The following is a 21,391-nucleotide window of genomic DNA, read 5'->3' on the forward strand; positions in this document are numbered from 1 at the left end:
GCATCTGCATGGTCTCTGGGGAGCAGAGGGACTAATGTGTCCAATCAGCTATGGGGAAAAGACCATACCCCACCCCACCCCATGCCCATCCCAGAGCAAATGCAACAGTCTGCAGATTTCAAGCAGGGAGGCAGGTGCCTGCGGGAGTCACACCTGCTGTCACAGTTGTAGGAATCTTGCTTCTAGTAAATTTCAGACATGCCGATAGTGGGTGAGGGCCAAGGCCGCCTCAGAGGCATCTCCCTGGAGGAAGACACAAGTGCCAGAAACACAGCAGCTTGCCAGGAAGCTAATCCCACAGTGTGGGTGAGCGCAGGAGGGGCCTAAACAGGCATCTGCCTCCAGAGCTGCAGAACTGCCCCGGGGAAGCCCTCAGTCTAGGGAAGCAGGAAGGCAGGTTTCCCATCTCTGCCACTTCCAGGCTGTGTGACCATGAGAATGTTACCTAACCTCTCAGGGTCACAGTCCTTCATCTGTGAAATGGAGATAATGCGAACAGTTACATCACAGGGTCCCAGTGAGGAATACATGAGGTAATACATGTGGAATGCTTTGCAAATAATAATGGCTGCTATGTATTAGGGTGCTGTGTGGCTGGTACTGTTAAATGAAGTTCACATTTTTTCACTATGATCCTCACCAACACTTTGCAGCAGATTACTATCACCATACCCATTAAAATGGGCTAAGAGCTAAGGAAAAGGGGGCAGAGATATTAAGTAACTTATGACCCAACTGTTAATAAACAGTGGAGCTGGTATTGAAATCCACGTAGTCGGGGAGCCTGGTTGGCTCAGTTGGTTAAGCGTCCAACTTCGGCTCAGGTCATGATCCCACAGTCCACAAATTCTAGCCCCGCATGGGGCTCAGTGCTGTCAGCTCGGAGCCTGGAACCTGCTTCAGATTCTGTGTCTCCCTCTCTCTCTGCCCCTTCCCCGCTCAGTCTCTGTCTCTGTCTCTCAAAATAAAATAAATACATTTAAAAACAATTGAAATCCACATAGTCTAATTCTGAGTCTTCCCTCTGACCCTAGTAATAAAATTATAATGTGGGACATTTCAGTGTGTATATTCATCCTTGAGGCTTCCTTCTTCCCCAACCTCATATCCAATCAGTTGCTGAGATCTGTATCATTTATCTGTGTCTCGATATGTCCTCTTGTTTTTATCTCATTTTGGTGGTTTTGAAACATGACCTCAAACTTCCTCTCCCACTGAGAGAATGAGTCTGTGTCCCCTCCTCTTGAGTCACATGGCCTTGTGACTGTTAGGACCAACAGACCAAGGCAGAAGTGATGACATCAGACTTCCAAGGCTAGGTCATAAAGGGCCATGGTTCACTAGGACAGGAAGCCAGCATGTAAGAAGTTGCACTTCCCCAATGCTACCTTACAGAGAAAGCCACAGGTAGAAGTTCCAACCAGCGGTCCTGGCTGAGCCCTCTCTTCCAGTTTTCTCCACCAAGGTGCTAGGTAGGTACATGAGTGACAAAGTCAGCTTGGAAAAGGCACCTGCAGCTCTGACTGTTCTATGGCCAGCATTTGTCCTTCTTTCCAGCAGAGGCCCCAGAGTAGACGTGAGCCATACCCATTCCAACATAAAATGGTTATTGTCGTTTGCCACTAAGTTTGGGGTTGTTTATTGTCTTGCGATAGGTAACTGAAACACTCATTATGTCCCAAATGAGACTCCTGCCTGCCTCCTACGTTCCCCCGTGCATATTTCTGCCGTTAAGTTAATGGCATCATAGGCCACCCAGTGGGTTAATAACTTTCATGGCCCTTCTCCAATCAGTCACCAAATTCTAGTTTTTGCAGCTGTTTCCTGTTTTCTATTTCCACTGCCTCTGCCTTATTCCAAGACCACAGCACTCCCTCACCTACAGGCAATGGTCTCCTGACAGGCCTGTCAGCTTTAGCTTCTCATATACTGTTCATTCACTGCTGGCACTGGTCTGCAGGTTCACCTCAGTCTCATCCAGCTCAGCCCTTGGAAAACTCTCTGAAGACCTCTTACTGCTATCAGCAGGACTTACTCCTCAGCCAGCCATGCCTCCCTCCAGCCAGCCATGCCTCCCAACCAGTGCTCTGTGCTCACACCTGGAGCTACTTGCTCTTTCCAGAACATTCCATACACATTAGTGCTTCTGTGCCTTTACCTATGCTGTTCCCTCTGTCTGGACTACCCACACCTTCACACATTTTCTGAAGCTCCACCTCCACCAACCCCAAGCAGAACAAATTGTTCCTAGCCAAATATCTCATTGTTACTCTGTTTGCATGTCACTTTTGCAGCACTTACTTTTCTGTCTCTCTACTCTGCATCTCTAGGGTCTACTGTGTAGCCTCCTTGGCACACAAGATGGACTCTATCAATGCTTTTAGGATTTATACTGCTGCTACCTTAATTCAGGGATAATCTTCACCCTAATATAATTTGTCTTCTTGAAATACAGCTGCCTGGGTAGCTCAGTCATTTGAGTGTCTAACTCTTGATTTTGGCTTAGGTCATGATCTCATGGCTTATGGGATCAAGCCCTCATCGGGCTCCATGCTAACAACATGGGGCATGTTTGGGATTATGTCTTCTCTCTCTGCCCCTCCCCTGTTCTTGCATTCTCTGTCTCTGTCTCTCTCTCTTTCTCTCTCTCAAAAATGAACATTTTCTAAAAAAGAAGGATGCTCCTCTTGGAGTTTAATTCTCTGAGGTTGTATCTTAAAATTCTTTAAAAAAAAAATACAGCTGCCAACAGGTCATCCATCCCCCTACCTCCTCAAAAATGAAGGTGTCTTCCCACTGAATGAAGACAGAGCTTAACACAACATCTGTGATCTATGCCTTTGGACGGAAGGAGATCTGGACTAAGGATCAAACAGATGAAGTCACCCAGTAAGTTAAATGGATTAGGGTGCAACCCACCTCTGTGGTGCTTCTTTCTGATCCTTTCTCTGTATCCAGATATTCTCCCACATGGCATGGTCCAAGTCTTTTGAATTTCTACTCATATATTTATCTCCCTCATAGTCTCTTTCTCTTGGACAAAGTTTATTTTTCCATTTTGCCTTTGAGTTTGACCTAAGTCTCAGGAATGGCCAGGAGGTCATTTTTATTTCCGGGTGTTAGAGCGCAAGTTCACTTTCGTTATTGCCCATTGCCAATGCAATGACATGGCGACACTGAAGATCAGTGCCTCCTTTCCAGTCACTGCAGCCTGTGTTTTATTGTGCAACGTCCTCCCTCAGTGCTGCTTTCTCCTATACTCAGTGCTCTCCAAAGTAACTGGTTTTAGCTAAGCCCTCTTCACTCTACACTGTGGTTCTTGCAGAAAGAAACCTAAAATGCTCAATATGGAAGTCTTTTTCTCTTTCCTCTCATTCTGTTATAAGCTATTTCAAGCAATTATATACCAATGCACTGGGAAGTCCTATTGAAAACAAGTTATTCTTAGTAATTAAATTTGAGTTATCTGGTTGAAGAATGATATTTAATAATTGTTTGGACATTCATAGTTCCTTTGTTTACTGATGGCATTTAAAGAAAAAGAGGGGCGCCTGGGTGGCTCAGTCGGGTAAGCATTCAACTTGGGCTCAGGTCATGATCTCATGGTTCACGAGTCTGTGCTGACAGCTCAGAGCCTGGAGCCTGCTTCGGATTCTATATCTCTGCCTCTCTCTGGCCCTCCTCCCCTAGTGCTTGGTCTCTTTCTCTCTCTCTCTCTCAAAAATAAATTAAAACATTAAAAAAATAAAAATAATAAATAAAGTAAAAAGAAAAACCATCTCATAGCAAAAGGGGCATAAAAATTTTGATATTTAAACTAAAGACAAAAAAATGCTTCGAGAACCAGTAAATATACCCTAAGTTTCTTAGGGAATAACTAATTCCTTCCAAAATTACAGCATAATTGGCCTCCATTTAAAGAACTTAAACAGCAACCAGTGGTTCGCATTTTGGTCCCTTTTTAGGAATGTTCTTAAACACATTTTCCAAAATGTGTGTTCCAAAGAGAAGGCCGGATAGGCCTGAGCTTGAAAATAGCGGTCACTTTTCAAACACAGAGCACTTGACAGATTTCTAATCCTTCCCTTTCTTTTTACACTGAAAATAAGAACAGAATGAGCAAGTGTTAAATTTCAGATCCAGAGCAAATGATGAGAAGTACATGTCAAGACATCTTTCCCATCTCCTGTCGGCCTCCCTTACTTCAGGGCATGTGTGTTTGCCACTCAGAGAAAGAAGGCTCGGAACAGCTTGGTACTTGCATTTGCTCCCCTGGCCTGTAAAAAGCATTTATTAAACTTACTGGAAAAGTATCTTTTGTTTAGCTTCCACACAGAGTATCTAGGAAAGTATTTTTTAAATGCTGTCTTTTATGACTTTTAGTCAAATTTTCAAGGCTTCTTCTCCTTAAGGCTTTCTAGTTACCTGGTCAGCATCTCTGAATATCCAAAACAACACCCCATACCCAGAAATTATGAATAAACAGTTCAGATTTATCTACAAAAGAATGCAAAATGTAAGTATGGCCCCAAATAGAGCTTTAAGTTAAAAAAATAAATGCAAGAAAATATTCTTAGCACTACAAATATTAATAGCCTTAATATATAAAGATACCAATGTTCTTTATAAAGAGCTTACATAAATCAAATTAAGTCAATAAAAATAGGAAAATGGTCAAAGGGCATGAAGAGGCATTTCAAAGGAAAAATACAAAAACAAGCAAGGGAGCCTGGGAGGCTCAGTCTGCTAAGCGTCTCACTTCTGCTCAGGTCATGCACGATCTCACTGTTCATAGGTTTGAGCCCCGCATTAGGCTCTGTGATGACAGCTCAGAGCCTGGAGCCTGCTTCATAATCTGTATCTCCCCCTCTTTCTGCCCCCTCTCCAGCTGGCATGCTGTCTCTCTTTCTCTCTCCCAAAAATAAATAAAGCATTTTAAAAATTTAAAAACATACAAGCAAACAATGTCATATAATTGCAAAATAAGAACAGGATACCACCATTCACTTGAGATGGACTAAAATTTTAGGTTCCAACACATAAAATGTTGGAAAGAATCAATGGGGAAACAGGTACTTTACTATAACATCGTTCAAGTATAAAGAAACACAACTGTTTTGAAAGGCAATTTGACAAAACTTACCAAATTCTAAATGCATATACATTTTTACCCTTGAATTTTATTCCTTGATAACTATCCTACAGAAACAACTATATGATTAAGCAAAAACATGTTTATATGGATGTTTATTTACTGTGTTATTTTAGTTGTAAGTAATTGGAGAAATTATCTATGTTCTTCAACGAGGAGCTTTCTAAATACATTACGGTACATCTGCACAATGGAATTTTATTATACACTCAAAATATGGTCTAGATATTCTCTAAGATATATTATGAACACAGCAAGTTACAAGACTGCTTACATAGATGGTATGATTCAATTTTTTAACTAAAAATTTTCAAATCATGTAGAGTGTGTATGTGTGTAGATAAAATTCTAGAAGAATATGAACCATAGTGTAATATCCCTGGAAAGCAGGGATAAAGAAGCAACTCCCATTTTAGCTTCACATCCTTGCATATTGTTTACATTTTTTAAGTTTATTTATTTTGAGGGAGAGAGAGAAAGAACACAACTAGAGGAGGAACAGGGAGAAAGGGAGAGAGAGAATCCCAAGGAGGATCCACACTGCCAGCACAGCCCCACATGAGGCTTGAACTCAGAAACCACGAGATCATGACCTGAGCCAAAATCAAGAGTTGGACACTGAACCAACTGAGCCACGCAGCTGCCCATCATGTTGTTTAAAATGTTAACAGTGACATGAATCAGCTTCTAAATTTTTAATGAAAACAATGGAAGAAAAGAAATCATATCCAAATAAAACTTAACTATATTTCTGTCATGAGTGTCAACCCGCTAAGCTTTGAAGATCCCTGAAAAGACCATATATACCATAAAATTTCAAGTTTATTTTATAGACCCTTCTCTTGGCCCTATAATAAGAAGTATATGATTTTAAATGTGAGGCCATGATTTTCATTTCTGACCCTCTACCAATTCCTCTTACTCTTTTCTAGACACCTTATTCCCATGGAGGTACATCTAACGTTTGGTGAAAGTCACCTGAAATAAACCACTGTACACTCAATGGGGTAATGGGCAGGTGGTACCCAGAATCAGGAGTCATACTAACTGAGTGAAAGCATGCCACCCAGAAACCACTTCCTGAAACCTGCTGTGAAGGTGTGCTAACACACTTCACCAGCCAGGGCTCCCATTGCTTGGCCATTGGCAATGAGGCCCAGGAAGCTGAGTATTCTGGAAAAAGCACTAGCTACACTGCAGGACTTCTATTAGCTGAGCATTGTAGGTACAACACATTAGACTTGCTTTTCTTTGACAACAAGATCAGTGCAAAGCTCACACTAGAGTCTGGGTCACAATTTTGTGAACGGCCAAGCATTCTTTTGGTGTAAAGAGTCTATACTACTCACTTCACTAACACTCCAACAGACTTTGTTTTCCTGACTTCCACTCTCCTGGCTGACTTCTCTGTTGGGTAGATAGTACTTTGGGCTTACAGAAGGTATTCATTAGTTCTTGTAGACTGTTTATTTTCTTATAAAGGGAACTCATGACAACACTTGTATGGATACTGCCCATTGTTGGGTTGGTAAATGTTTAACAACTAGCTCTCTTAGAGAAACTACACCCTGGTTTATAATATTTATTAATTTCCTTAGTGGAGCTACAACTTCCAAGATGGAGTTCAAGATACAAACAAAATGTCACTGAATACCGGGAAGACACGTACAGTATCAGATCATCATATACTGTTTTTACCTTAAGAGCAGAGGTAATGGTAAAATGTAATTAAATAACTGGGAAGTGAGTTGTATTTATGACATTTGTTTTTAGTATGTTATTTAATCAAAATTTATGTAGTTTAGTATCTAATAATGGCCAAGTTTAACAACTCACAAAATTCCTGAAAATTTAACAACTGGCTCTTATAAGCCAATACAAACTAGCTCCAGTACACCCCTGAGACTGCCACAGTGCAAGATGTTATGCATATTCTTTTTCCTGGAAAAATCACAGTCATTATTTCCTTAATGGATACCCAGATCTCCCTACGTTTTGAACAACACAGGGGCCAGTATGTTGACAGGTAGTGGTCTGCTGATGCGTGTGTCTGTATTCACAGCTCTTTGGGGTGGTGTCAAAGCTGGACAGCATCGTAGAAGAGGAAAAGCACAGACATTCAAGTCAAATAAACCAGTACTGTTCTGCATCAATGTGCCATTTAATTGATCCTTGGCTCTTAATTTAATGACTTAATATTACCTATCGTATAAAAAGATCAAGCAGGTAGAGAACATATTTAAATATAAAGCAGATGGGAGGGTTAAGGACTGACATATGTACAGCACTTGGCATCTAACAGGAGCTTAAAACATATTAGGACCCTTTCTCTTTAACGAACATCTCCACATTTCCCCAGGTAATTGATTGGAGCTATTTAGAGAGACCTGCAGAGCCAGGCAGCGTCAGGACACAGCAGGCTGAACCTGACTCCTTTTCTCTTTACCTGATTTGGAAATCAGGTTGGGAGAAACACTGACTTTATCATTCTGGTGCCTGGCAACGGTCTGTAGTTTAATCCTCTAATTTGGGTTGCCATTGTGTGGCAGGTTCTACAGACAACTTGCCCTGGGTTTGTGGTGATAATATTCCTCTGAATCACCCAGGTTGGATGTATAACCAGCGCTCTTCATTCTTGGGAACAATCTCAGCCTCCTATGGACTCTGCAGCCCCGTGAGCTTATCTAAGGTTCTAGACCTGCACCGAGGTGAGCCTCAACAGAGTTTGTCAACAGTGTTTCAACAGAAAAACTATGTATTAAATTATGTGTTTGAATTCTTCCCTAATTAACTGATCAAATCACATGCTTTATACATGTTAATGGGTTTTTTTTTTTTAGAGCATCACAAATTTATTCTAAAATGTATTTCAGGAAGGGGCATATGGGTGGCTTAGTAAGTTAAGCATCCAACTTCAGCTCAGGTCATATCTCATGGTTTCTGAGTTCAAGCCCCATGTCAGGCTCTGTGCTAACAGCTCAGAGCCTGGAGCATGCTTTGGATTCTGTGTCTCCCTCTCTCTCTCTCTCTGCTACTACCTCAGCTCCTCTCTCAAAAATAAATAAACGTTAAAAAAATTTTTTTAATGTATTTCAGGAAATACACAAGTGAATTTACCAAAAACTTGTCAAGGGTAGAAGAAATACAAGAGCATTCCATTTTCCAAAAAAACAGTATAATCATCAATAAAAGACAGTTACTGGTTTGAACAACAATGACAAAACTTAGTAACATATCTACAGAGTGTATGCAGTAGCATATGTAAAGGATATGTAATGATTCCCCACACAATAAATTAAAAAGAAGTACTCGATGAAGGGGGAAAGCTGGAATGCCTTCCACTCACTCGGTCCAAATCAAACTCTCTTTCAAGTCCCAGCCCAGTTCCCAAAGGCTCCAGTTAACCATTCTTGGATCCCCATCCCCTGAATTCCCACAGCTACAGAACATGTTATCTCTACAGCTCAGTCTGTACTTTCGTCACATTCTGTACTATTGGCTTTGTAGATACTCAAATTGTCCTTTTTTAACAACTATTTTTGAGGGCAGAGAGTGGGTTCTGCAAACTTCATACAATAGACAGTCAATTTATGAAGAATAAGTGAACCAATGAAGCAGTAAGTGAACAGAAACTATGGATTTGGGCAAAACACTGCTTCTGTGGTCTCATCTCCTCTCTGGCCTTACACAAGGAGATAACATTGATTGATTCAATTTTAAAATGAAGCTCTTGCAGGGCACTGTGTGGCGCAGTCGGTTAAGTGCCCAACTCTTGGTTTCTGCTCAGGTCATGACCTCACAGTTCTGTGAGATTAAGCCCTGCATCAGGCTCTGGGCTGACAGTGTGGAGCCTGCTTGGGATTCTCTCTCTCTGCCTCTCCCCAATGGACACATGCACACATTTGTTCTCTCTGTCTCTCTCTCTCAAAAAATAAATAAATAAATAAATACATAAATAAATAAATAAATAAATAAATAAGTGTTTTTAAAAAATGACAAGCTTTTGCTATAAACGTAGCTTGTTGGCCTGGGGTCAGTGTGACAGTCATTTCTGCAAAGTGACGTGGCCTCCCCCAGAAACGCCCTCCTCATACCCTAGTTAATAAAAATAGCCAGGAAGGAATCCTTGGTGTTCACTTGACAGCTTATCCTTTGTTTCCTGTGTTTCTCTAGCTCTTATCTCTTCTAGGATAAGGTTGTTGGATCACCTCATCAGATCTCCTGTGGCCCTAGGCAAGTATGCGGATTCCTGGCCCCTCTCTGAAAGTGTTGGGTCAGATTCTTAGGTGTGAGGCAAAGCCTTGATTTCCCAGGCGACTCGGAAGTTTAAGAGTCTCTTATTCGGAAGACAAGGGAGATGTGAGAAAGGAGTATATTAGGAGGTCCCTACAGGCCAGGTACTGGCTCCTTTAATTTAAGATGCTTCCTTTGATTCTCACACCATTTTCTTTCAGTGGTGAGTCTCAGATAAGAATTGCCAAAGGCCCCCCCACGAGTTAGTGCTAAGGCTGGATTCTGATCCATCCAGCCCCATGTCTTCAGTTCTTTCCACAACGTTACACTGACTACCCCACTACTGCCCAGGGTGACTCTCTATTTGCATACATTTGCGATCCCAAGTTTCATGTGATATTTAAAATTTTTTTTAATGTTTATGTATTTATTTACCTATTGAGAGAGAGAAAGAGAGACAGACAGACAGACAAAGTGTGAGTGAGGAAGGGGCAGAGAAAGACATAGAATCTAAAGCAGGAGGCTCCAGGCTCTGAGCTGTCAGCACAGAGCCCGACATGGGGATCAAACCCACAAACCATGAGATGACAACCTGAGCTGAAGTCAGACACTTAACCAACTCAGCCACCCAGTTGCCCCCAGGTGATATTTTCCGTATTGACCAAAATGACTTCTGAGATGCCACTCCACAGACCATTTTCCATAACAGCTAAAAGCTCAAAAAGCTCCTGGGAATTTCTCATCCACCTGTGGATGCCACAGAATAACCAAGGGCTCCATCAATTTCAACATCACATGAGTTCAGTATGAATTCTCCACACCAGCCCTTTATACACACACACACACACACACACACACACACACACAATTATACCTGTGCTTTATGGGACAGGCTCTCCAAACAGACACATGCTACCATGGGAACATGGGCACAGAATACATTGCTGGTTCTCCTCTTTCTTGTACAGATATTTTCAAAACAGTGTTGCTTTGGTGATATCTTTTTTAGTCTCCCCGTTTCCCTGACTACAAGTTGAGAACGATGAAAGCTTCTGGGTGCTTTTTAGCAGCTCTTTCTCCACTGAGCGTGGTGGCTGAATGAGTATATTCCTATTCCTGATTCAAAGTCCATTGTATTAATTATATCATTCATCTATTTGTAACCAAATCTAAGAATATGTTTGCATAAACCACCTTCTCGCCCGAGAATTTACAATCCTATCCTTCTCTTTACTAGATCAGCTCAAGTTTCTCTTTGCTTTCAAGGGCTAGTGTTGCTCTGTCCCTCTGTGCTCAGGTGGCTTCCTCTATCACCTTTACTCCAGACCCAGGTCTTACTTTTAGATCTCTATGTCTATGTTCATACTGGTGCTAGTCCAGTTTCCAGTTAAGACCCTATCTGATTTTGAGCATGTTGTTAAAACTCTCCACAACTAATTTCTTTATTCACCATAAAGAAGCTCCATTAGGGGTGCCTGTGTGGCTCAGTTAGTTGAGCGTCCAGCTTCAGCTCAGGTCATGATCTCACAGTTTGTGGGTTCGAGCCCCACGTAGGGCTCTGTGCTGGCAACTCAGAACCTGGAGCCTGCTTTGGATTCTGTGTCTCCCTCTCTCTCTAACCTTCCCCTGCTCACACTGTCTCTCAAAAATAAATAAAATATTAAAAAAAAGAAGCTCCATTAATCATTGGAGCTGCCATTTACTGCCCTAAGTATTTTATACATTTTCTCAAATCCTAACACCCATGAAAAGAGATATTATTGTTCCCATTATATAGATGAAGAAACCGAGACTGATAGAGACAAAGTAAACTGCCCAAAGGTACACAGCTAACGAGGGTCCAAGCAGTTAGAAGCTATGAGAGGAAAACCCTTTTACTTTTTCCAGTGGAGTTTTCCTCTACTGTTCAACTCATTTATGTGATCAAGTGTGTGTGTGGTCTTTTCCCCCATACCAAATGATTCTCCAACACAAGCTGGACATCCTGTGTGACTCAGTTCTGATACTATCTAGGCGTTAGCATTCAGCTCCCAGTCTTTTCCACAAGACTGTCCTCTCAATCCAGATGCCAAATGCACACCCAAGGTTATCACCGGCACATCTAACCAACTGGCTATAAGTTGGGTTTCGCACAACCCTTTCCATGGGTTTGGTAATTTGCTAGAATGACTCATGGAACTCAGGCAAACACCTACTTACATTTACCAGTTTATCCTATTATAAAGAATATGGTAAAGGACATAGACAAACAGCCAGATAAAAAGATACATAGGGCAAGGTCCAGAAGGGGCTTCTCTCCCTGTGGAGCTGGGGTGCACAACCCTCCTAGCATGCAGATGTGTTCACCATCCAGGAAGCTCTCTGCACTGATAACTTTAAGGATTTTTATGGAAGCTTTATCACTATAGGCATGATTGGTGATGAACTCAACCTCCAGTTCCTCACTGAAAGTTGTAGGAAGTGCCAACCCTCTGACCACAGGCTGATTCTCCTTACCCTTGGGTCTTTCCAAAAGTCACCTCAATCAAATAAACAGGTATGGTTCAAAGAGGCTTCTGTTAAATAACCAAAGACACTCTTATCTACTCTTATCACTTAGAACACTCCAAGGGCTTTTGGAGCTCTGTGCTCAATGTGTATTTGATACCCCTCCTTTCAAGAATTGGAGCTTAATCCCACTTCTCATGGTGTGGGTTGGATTTAGCAACCCTCCTCTAATGAACAAATAGAACAGGAATGGCAACCTGTGGCTTCTGGGACCAGATCATTGAAAGGCATTAGAGCTTCCTCCTTGCTCTCCCTCTCAGATCACTGGCTCTGGAGAAAGCCAGCTACCATGTTGAAGTAACACTCAAACATCCCAGTGGAGAGGTCCACATGGCAAGAAACTGAGGCATCCTGCCAACAGCCAGCCAAGAATGGAGACTTACTATCAACAGGCATGTGAATGAGCCCTCTTGCAAGAAGATCCTCCTATCTCATTCAAGCCTTCTGATGACTGCAGCCCAGCCAAAGCTTAATTCCAGCCTCATGAGAGACCCAAAGCTAGAACCACCCAGCTAAGCTGCTGTAGAATTCCTGACCTGCAGAAACGAGGACTTGTTTTAAATTGCTAGGTTTGAGGCCCTGTACTCCACAACAGTACGTAACCAACAGGCAGGCCCAAGCAGTATTTCACACACACTCTCTTTTTCCTACTCCTGTGCCTTGAAGCGAATGATTCCGAGGCTCTAGAAGGCCACAGATGGAAGGAGCCAGGGTCCAAGTCACTGGGAACAGTGGAGGCCTAGAAAAGCCACGCCTATGGTGTTAAACCACAGGCACATGGCTTCTTAATTATAGTAGCTAATGCTACATACTCTGTGAATATCCCCTCCTGCTACCTTTTTTTTTTAATTTATTTTTGAGAGAGAGAGAGAGAACGTGAGCAGGGGAGGGTCAGAGAGAGAAGGAGTCACAGGATCTGAAGACAAGCTCCAGGCTCTGAGCTAGCCATAAGCACAGAGTTTGACACGGGGCTCAAACCCACGAACTGTGAGATCATGACCTGAGCCAAAGTTGGACGCTCAACGGATTGAGCCACCCAGGCGCCCCTCCTTCTGCCTTTTCATAGCATTTATTGTTCTTTGCCACACAGGCTATAATTATTCACATAAATGTCTTTTTGTCCATGAACAAACAAGTGGTTAGAAGATGCTTGGCAGTATGTGCTTTGAAAGCCTGTATCAATTAATTCTCATAATAATTTTTCAGACGTGGAATATGAGACAGAGAGGTTAAGTGACTTGCTCAAGATCACAAGGCCCAAAAGAGGCAAAACTGACAAGTGTTCTGATTCCCAAACTCAGAGCTCTGGGCCACTCTGCTCTGTTCCCTCTCTCTGATCCCTGTGTCCCACACAGCGCTCAACACAGTCTCCTACATACAGTCATGGTCTAATTAATGTTTGTGACGGCACAAAAATGTGAATGAACAATTGGTAATATATTAAGAGGGGAAATGTCACAAAAGTTCACAAATAGTCAAAAAAATTCTGTTGTCCTAAAGTCTTGTTATACTCATACAAATGCCCCCTTTTACTTGCATGCATCTGAACTTTAGGGTGTTAGTGGCTAGAACACATAAAGAGATTCATTCACTGGATGAAAGCGTGCTTAGAGAATAGTAGGAAATTCTTCATCGGGTCTACATTTTTAGATAAAGAGCCCGAAGTGCTTCAGAACATCAAACAAATTCAAGACTTTCTGAAGAGCCGACTCATTAGAGAAAGTTACTGGAATCCACAGGCACCTTTAAGAAGAAGACAGGAACTCCTGTACCAATGGGTGCCCATTTCTCTGGAAACCTGTATCCATTCACGAGGCCTGGCGGGGGAAACCTCAGCACGATGACAAAGGCCGAATTGTTCTGTTCAGAACAACACGCTAATGCAGTGAGAGAGTGGGTGCCCTGTGTACTGAGGGAAAGAGGCTGTAAACGAGTCCCTGGCACAAGCAGGTCAGCCCTAACAAAGATGGGGACGCAACTCCCTGCCAGGAATCAGTCTCGGTGAGCTTGCTCTAGGAGTGAAAACCCTATCAGATTTAAACGGAAACAGCTACATTTCTAAAGTACACAGCCAGTGCAGCCTGGGAAAAAGAAGACTATCCCTTCCTAGCGAGGCTAGATAAGTAATGAATAGTCTCAAAGACAAGGTCTTCCTTTCTAGTTTGTTCAGAATTGGTATTAGCTTCAAGTCCCTGCCCTGTTTCCAAGCTTACACCTGTCTCTGTTCTAACATCCCAAAGGTGAGCTTAAACCTCCCTTATTGTAGACATTTTTTTAAGAAATAAAAAGTGTTTATAGTGGCTAGCTCTGGGGAGAGTTAGGGGGATTGAAGAAGGGGGGGATATTTGTTTTCCATTTTTACCTTCTTATATTAACTTTTAAAAAGTGTTTTATTTATTTTTGAGAAAGAGAGAGGACAAGCAGGGAAGGGGCAGAGAGTGAGAGAGGGAGACACAGAATCTGAAGCAGGCTCCAGGCTCTGAGCTGTCAGCACAAAGCCCAATGCAGGGCTCAAACACATGAACTGAGAGATCATGACCTGAGCCGAAATCGAATGCTTAACCAACTGAGCCACCCAGGCGCCTCTTCTTATAATTAACTTTTTAATCGCATGTACTTATTCATTTTACTTTTTTAAATGTGAGGTTTTGACTATCTGGATCTTCAGTTCTCTATTATTCTTTCAAAGAAATAAAATACTATTTTTATATATTTTTTAACTATAAATCTCTGCCCTAAAACAACACTTATTGTTCCCATAAACAAAAGCCTTGCTGCTCAGAGAACAGTCCATTCAGTCTGTGCTCCTTAGAGCAGAATACTAAAAAACACCTTCACTGAATGACAACAAAAAAATGGGTTATCAGGCTTTTCTATAATTTTACTGTTGTTTAAGATGGCATAACCACATAATATTTTATAGGGATCTGTGGTATCTAACTCAGAGTGATTAGTCTCCCCTGAAGTAAATTTGGAAATGCCTAGAAACATTTTTGGATGTCATAACTGGGGGCTGTTATAACAGCCTCCAGAGAAGCTGTCAAATACCCCACAAGGCACAGGGCAGTCCACACCACAAAGAATCATCTAGTCCAAAACGCCAATAGGGTCCAGGGTGAGAAACCCTGCTCTACTTAGGTTGACGCCATTGTATGATATGTAGAAATTCACTTTCAAGTTGTGCTCACAGAGTGAGTGATTTGATAGGAGGGGGATTACCCCTTAGTTATTTGGGAGACACACCAAATGTGGGGTTGAGATTGGCCAGATTTAGGAGCAGGTGTTGTGTTCATTTTTCATGGCCATACAAGGTACCTGATCAATGTTTCGAAACGGAACCAAACTATCCTTTATTCTTTATTCATTTATTTAGTAACTATTTATTGAATCTCTCCTCTGCTATCAGGTGGACACAGACAGCAAGAGAAAACACTTTCCCACTATAAGCACATCTGTTCTTAATCAAAACAGAAGTGCCCAGGCCATTTCTAAATATTACAATTAATATTTTGGCCAGGATAGGTTTTGGGAAAGCAGAAATGAAATGGGAGTGAACCTGAACCATTGACCTGTTTTAATATTAAGCGTGCATATGATTAATTTCCAGTATGGTGGATTTGGTCATACAATAATTATAAATAAACCCCTATCCTTTTGGGAAAGTCACGTTCTCCAAAGCCATCAATTCAGGGGGCTAAAGTAAGTTAAATGAGTCTAGTAAGAATTTAGGCCCAGGACATGAACAGCAAGAGTTTCTGGTACTTTCACTTTATATTTCTGACTGGTCCCCACCCTAGCCGCTTGTCCCAGGACAGGAGGTGCTTCTGGACTTCCCCCCACAGCTAGAATAGCCGGAAGGATGTGAGTGTGTGGTCCCAGGGGCTGGACTTGGCTCCTCACTCGGAAAGGCTTATTAGGAAAGTTCCCAAACTATTCCTCCCTAAGCAATCATGAATCCACACTCAATTCTCCTCCATTCAAGTAAGTCTCACAAAAATATTTGCCCTTAAACTTAAAGAACCCCAGTAGGATGAATTCTTTCAGAAGTTTAAATAGTTGTAGCATTATTGATCCATCAACAATTCTTTGAATGAGTGCCTAAGAACACAAAGAAGCCCCTGTACTTTTTTCACAAGTCCCTGTGGAATTTTCCATGCCAATGAAAACAAGTTACACTTAAAAAAAAAATTTTACCAAGAGCATCATTTCCAATCACCAATGTAACCACTTAATACAGTTGTTTGTTTAGGATTTAAATGTTCTATTATTGTTGTTGTTGTTGTTGTTGTTGAGGGATAGGGAGAGGTAGAGCATGTGCACGTGAGCAAGGAAGAGGCAGAGAGAGAGGGGGGTGGGACAGAGGATGCAAAGCAGATTTTTCCCTGTCAGCAGATAGACTGGTGTGGTGTTCAAGATCGTGACTTAAGCAAAAGTTGGACACTTAACTGATTGAATGACCCAGGCACCTCTGTTTGTTCAGGATTTAGACTTTTTTCCCTAACAACAACTAAAAAAGAAATGTGACTACAAAGTACTATGATTAAAAAGATCTATTTATAAAAAAAATATATTGCAAATGTAGTTCTCTCCTATTGTTTGGTTGCTTTCAAGGAAAACTTTAAGTTGAAAGAACAGCATTGACATCAACTCAACTGGGCCAAAACCAAAGCTGACCCAAAGTTGGCTAAACCCTCAGAGCTGTAATGAGAACAGGGCCGGCCGGACCTCCTTGCTGGGCAGCAGCCTGACCAGAATTCTATCTGTCTCGGGCCATCCAGGCTATCAGCACTCCTGGTGCTTAGCTTAGAGCCCAACCCTAGTTCTGTGGATGACCAAAGTTCTAGTCAGTACCCAGAGCCTACTATCAGACTCAAGGCTCGGGTGCCCTGGTCTGGCATGGAAATAGCCTCACCACTTTGGGGCCCTATCTGTGGGTACTGCGCCAGCCAACAAGTCTTAGGTCAATTCCATGGCTGCTCAAATCCAAGGGCTTTGACTGGAACCAGAAAAACTATGGGAATGCAGCTAACCATCTGCCTGGCTGCATTCAGCCCTAGGTTAGTCACAATAGGTGTTCAGAACCCCTAGTTCCATGTAATCAATCAAAGACAGACAGCTTCCACTAAGAACTAAAAACCTGGGTAGGCTGCCTGGCTTTAAATCATGCCTTGTGTCACTTTGAAACTATGGAAGGAGTTCAAGCTCAGCATGCTTCTTGCCTTTAACTCATTCCAGTTTCTCAAATGAGAACAAAGGAAACATCAGCAGTTACCCATCAGCAGAGTGATGCATGCCACGCTGGGCCAGGAGCTGTATTTTCACCCTTAACTTGGAATTTCCTTTCACTTACAGACCTGACACAAATCCTTTGTTTGCTGAATGATGGCACATCTGTTTGTTTTTGTTTACTATGAGTTGGACGATGTCTTTACTGCTTTATAAATGCTAATGAATTTATATTTATGTATTTACATTTGTGTCTATGTAGAACATACAGATTTGTCACAATATGTGCATGTTATGTGTTTGCATAAATTCCAACAAAGGGCACATCTTTTTCAGTTTTATTTGTGACTAAATGTACTTTCTAAGATTTTTAACAGAAGTCATACGTGCCCATTTTAAGAAAGTAAAGATAAGAAAGATTTATAAAGACAAAGTGAATTATCTTGTTGTCCCCTTCCAGATCTGTCCTCCTGAGTGAACACTGAAGGTTAGAAAGTGGGGGTAAACCTTATGATGAGAGTACTAAAAATGGTTTTAAATACTTAAAAGAATTTTTTTAATGTTTATTTATTTTTGAGAGACAGAGTGCAAGCGGGGGAGGGGCAGAAAGAGAGGGAGACACAGAATCTGAAGCAGACTCCATGCTCTGAGCTGTCAGCACAGAGCCCCAGGCAGGGCCCAAACTCATGAGCTGCAAGATCATGACCTGAGCCAAAATCAGATGTCCAACCAACTGAGTCAACCAAGCATGCCTCAAAAAGGTTTTAAAAGAAACCCAAGGTTCAAAGCAAACAATTAGCATGGGAAAAAGAGTGACCTTCTTTCAAGAAAAAATTAAGAGGTGAGGTAGAAAACCAGATGAAGGAAAAGACTCGTGCCCTTGGCTGCATGGAAAGAGACTAAAAAGCATGGTTGTCATTGAATGTTGAGGTAAGAGTGACGAAGAATAAATTATAAGTCATTGTCATCTTGGGGTCATGGAGGGAGAGAACAATGAAATTTCGGGCCTTCCATAATTCATCAGTAGTTTCTAATCATTAGAGAAAACAAGCATCTAGTAGTTTCTTTCAGGAGACATTTCCTTTTGTGTTTAGACACACGCCCTTTTGAAAAGAGCCCAGTTATCTTCTGCTCATTTACCCCAAAGATCCCTGGGATTCCATCCGAACAGTCTGCCAATCCCCAACAGAAATCTTGTCCTTCTTCCCTGGAGAAACTGAGCAGCCTTAAAGGGAAATCTGGAAACATTTGTCCCCAGAGACCCAGCATCTTCCAAGAACTTCCGTTCTTCCCTGTGCTTTGCGCTAGAGATGTTTGGCCCTACCTTCAAGAGGGCTCTGCAGAGGAGGGAAACTCCCAGGTGCCCTGGAGAGTAGGATGGGTAATCAGCACCAAAGGGTCCTTTGTAAAACTAAAATTCAGCACAACATAGCACAGAAGATTCTGGGTAGAGGGATTAACTGGAAAATAGAGAAGGGAGTAATCAGGACAGAAAAAATACTATAAATCCTGCAGGGTCACCATCACAACCCTCAGAATAATATGAAGGCCTCAGGCTCCAGGGACCACTGTTCCAGCTGCAAAAATGTTACAGACTGAGCATCTTTGTCTTCCAAGGAGACCAAAATAGAGATCAAATAATAGAAGGGGTAGTAAGGGGGAATACAGAACTCCCTAACTTACTGACCTCAACACCGCATGTGATTTAGAAGCTTTTTGTATCACATAGTAATCAGTCTCTTGGCCTTTTAAAAACACATGTGTTAATAGTTCTTTCCTATCGGCTTAGAGAACTCTTAACCTCTTCCCAGAGCTAATTAATAATTCTTAATAAGGATAGGTGTCTTGACTTAAACTTCAAAGTGTTGAAAGTAACAACAGGCCACAGTCAGGGTGTTTTGTTGAAGGCAGTGGTTCAGGACCCTGGCTGCCCATTAGAATCACTTGGAAAGTTTTAAAAGGTTGATGCCTGGGAGTGCGTGGGTGGCTCAGTTGATTACGTATCCAACCGCAGCTCAATGCATGATCTCACAGTTCATGAGTTCAAGCCCCATATCAGGCTCTGTGCTGACAGCTTGGAGCCCGGGGCCTGATTTGGATTCTGTCTCTCTCTCTCTCTCTCTCTCTCTCCCTCTCCATCTCCCCCTCTCCTCTACTTGCACTCTGCCTCTCTCCTTCAGAAATAAACATTAAAAAAATTTTAATAATAAATGAATTTAATGTTGATGCCTAGAATCCATCCTCAGAAAGTCTTATTTAATCGTTTCAGGGGTAAGGCCAGGTAAGGCCAGGTTATCCATATTATTTTTGCAAGTTCTCCAGGAGATTTGAATGTGCAGGTAGCCATTAGAAACTTGGGTCTAGGATAATTGGGATCCTAAGTCCTTCTTAAATAGCCATCTATTCCTATGGGGGGCACAGAGAAGAAAACAAAACAAGCAACTGTTTTTCAGGAGTGTCAGCCCCCAGTCTCACTGCAGTACTACTGAGATAGGCTGGACCTAAGGAATAGTTTTGCCTGTGCATGAAGAGCCAAATAGCAGAGTCAAAAAAAGCTAACTCTTCCTCTCCATCCCCAAGTCCAAATCCAAGTGTCAGTTGTTACACTCTATCAAAAGAGGAGAACAGCTCATATTTTACAACTCCTATTTTCAACCAAGAAAGGGTTAGTATCTCAAAACAGAAGGAAATGCAAACCAATAAGAAAGAGGCAACAACCCAAAGGAAAAATGAGCAAAGAATATAACGTTAATCAAAGAGAAAACTCAGTGCACTTGAGTGGCTCAATCGTTTAAGCATCTAGCTCGGCTCAGGTCACAGTCTCAGAGTTTATGAATTCAAGCCCTGCATCAAGCTCTACGTTGGCAGCAGAGAGCCTGCTTGAGAGTCTCTCTCTTTCTCTCTCTGTCCCTCCCTCACTTGGGCTTTCTGTCTCTTGCAAAATAAATACACTTTTAAAAAATAGAAAAGCCTCTGAAGTCCAACAAACATGAAAAAAATCTTCCACATCTCCAGTAATCAGGGAAATGCCAGTTATAACCACAAATGAGATTGATACCATTTCACACTTAGCAGAATGACTAAGATCCAAGCTTGGTAATACCAAATGTTAGCAAGGATGTTGAGTGACGAGAACTCGCATCTTACTGATGGATGGCCATTTGCACAGCCACTTAGAAGAGCCGTTTTGCAGTATCTCCTAATGTACAAGATGCTCACACCTTCAAGGAATCAATTTCCCCTTCAGGTATTGGCCACTCAGGCAGCTGCAGAAGGGGACACAGATCTACAAGGGTGTCCACTGCAGCGCTGTTGGCAACGTGAATGTCCTGTGAAGATTAGAAGGGCTGATTCCTTCCAGTGCTGGGACAGATGGCTGTGGTTTCATCATCATACGATTCATCATACGATGAAATAGTACCCCCAGTTAAAATGAATAAACATCTACATATTTCAACACAGATTAATCTAGAATATAATGCAAAATGAAAGTGCAAATTACGAAATGTGATGTTCGGTATGATACCATTTATGTAAAATGTGAAAACACACAATTATATATGCACATATATTTATAAACAGATACATAGAAAAACAATAAAAAACATGAGCAGGAAAAAGACACGTGAATAAGAAAGTTATTACCTTTGGGGAGAGGCAGGATCTTCTCAGTTGAGATTGGGGAAGCACCTCTGACTCCAACTCAAATGTATTCCTTCCTTCCTTCCTTGCTTCCTTGTGGTTTTTTAATCTAAGGACTTGTGGCCAAATGTTAATGATCTTAAAACCTGGATAAAGTAAATGTGTACTGTTTTGTTTTTATCTGTATCCTATGACATGTTTAAAATACTTAATAACTAACTTTTTAAAAACGTTTTCTGGGGGAAAAAAGCAGCCACGAGTCAGTCGTTTACTTGGAGCTTCGGTATAGCTCTTCTCTTCCTGTAATCCTCCAGCTGCGCTGGAGAAGCAAGGGGGACCGGCTGCCGGCATCCACTTGTTGGTGGGGGCGGAGGCCTCAGGATCCCTGGTCTCACAGCCGCCACCTGGGGCCATTTCGGGCTCATGCTGCATCGTCAGTGTCCACTTAGTAACTCCGCTTTGGAATGTGCGATTTAATCCAGCCTCCAGAGCAACGCACAAACCCTGGAGTGAAGGAACCTCTTTACTTACATAATTGGTGTTTTATGTGAATATACTGTTTGAATTGTATTTAACCTATATTTGATGTGT

At 41.9% G+C, this 21,391-nt stretch overlaps 1 long non-coding RNA gene across 5 annotated transcripts in view; it reads left to right on the plus strand.

Moving 5' to 3' along the window:
* The first annotated feature begins 1,358 nt into the window (after positions 1-1,358).
* The window catches only part of LOC115289816, a 28,706-nt gene continuing 8,673 nt past the window's right edge, over positions 1,359-21,391 (plus strand). For 2 of the 5 annotated variants that reach the window (XR_003907816.1, XR_003907820.1), the window contains exons 1-4: positions 1,359-1,472; positions 2,743-2,889; positions 6,751-6,863; positions 7,759-7,860. This is a non-coding gene — a long non-coding RNA (uncharacterized LOC115289816). The remainder of the gene's footprint in view (positions 1,473-2,742; positions 2,890-6,750; positions 6,864-7,758; positions 7,861-21,391) is intronic. The other 3 variants (XR_003907821.1, XR_003907819.1, XR_003907818.1) reach the window with 3 other exon arrangements.

This window comes from Suricata suricatta, chromosome 4 (assembly GCF_006229205.1).
Source record: "Suricata suricatta isolate VVHF042 chromosome 4, meerkat_22Aug2017_6uvM2_HiC, whole genome shotgun sequence".
NCBI classification, from domain to species: domain Eukaryota; kingdom Metazoa; phylum Chordata; class Mammalia; order Carnivora; family Herpestidae; genus Suricata; species Suricata suricatta.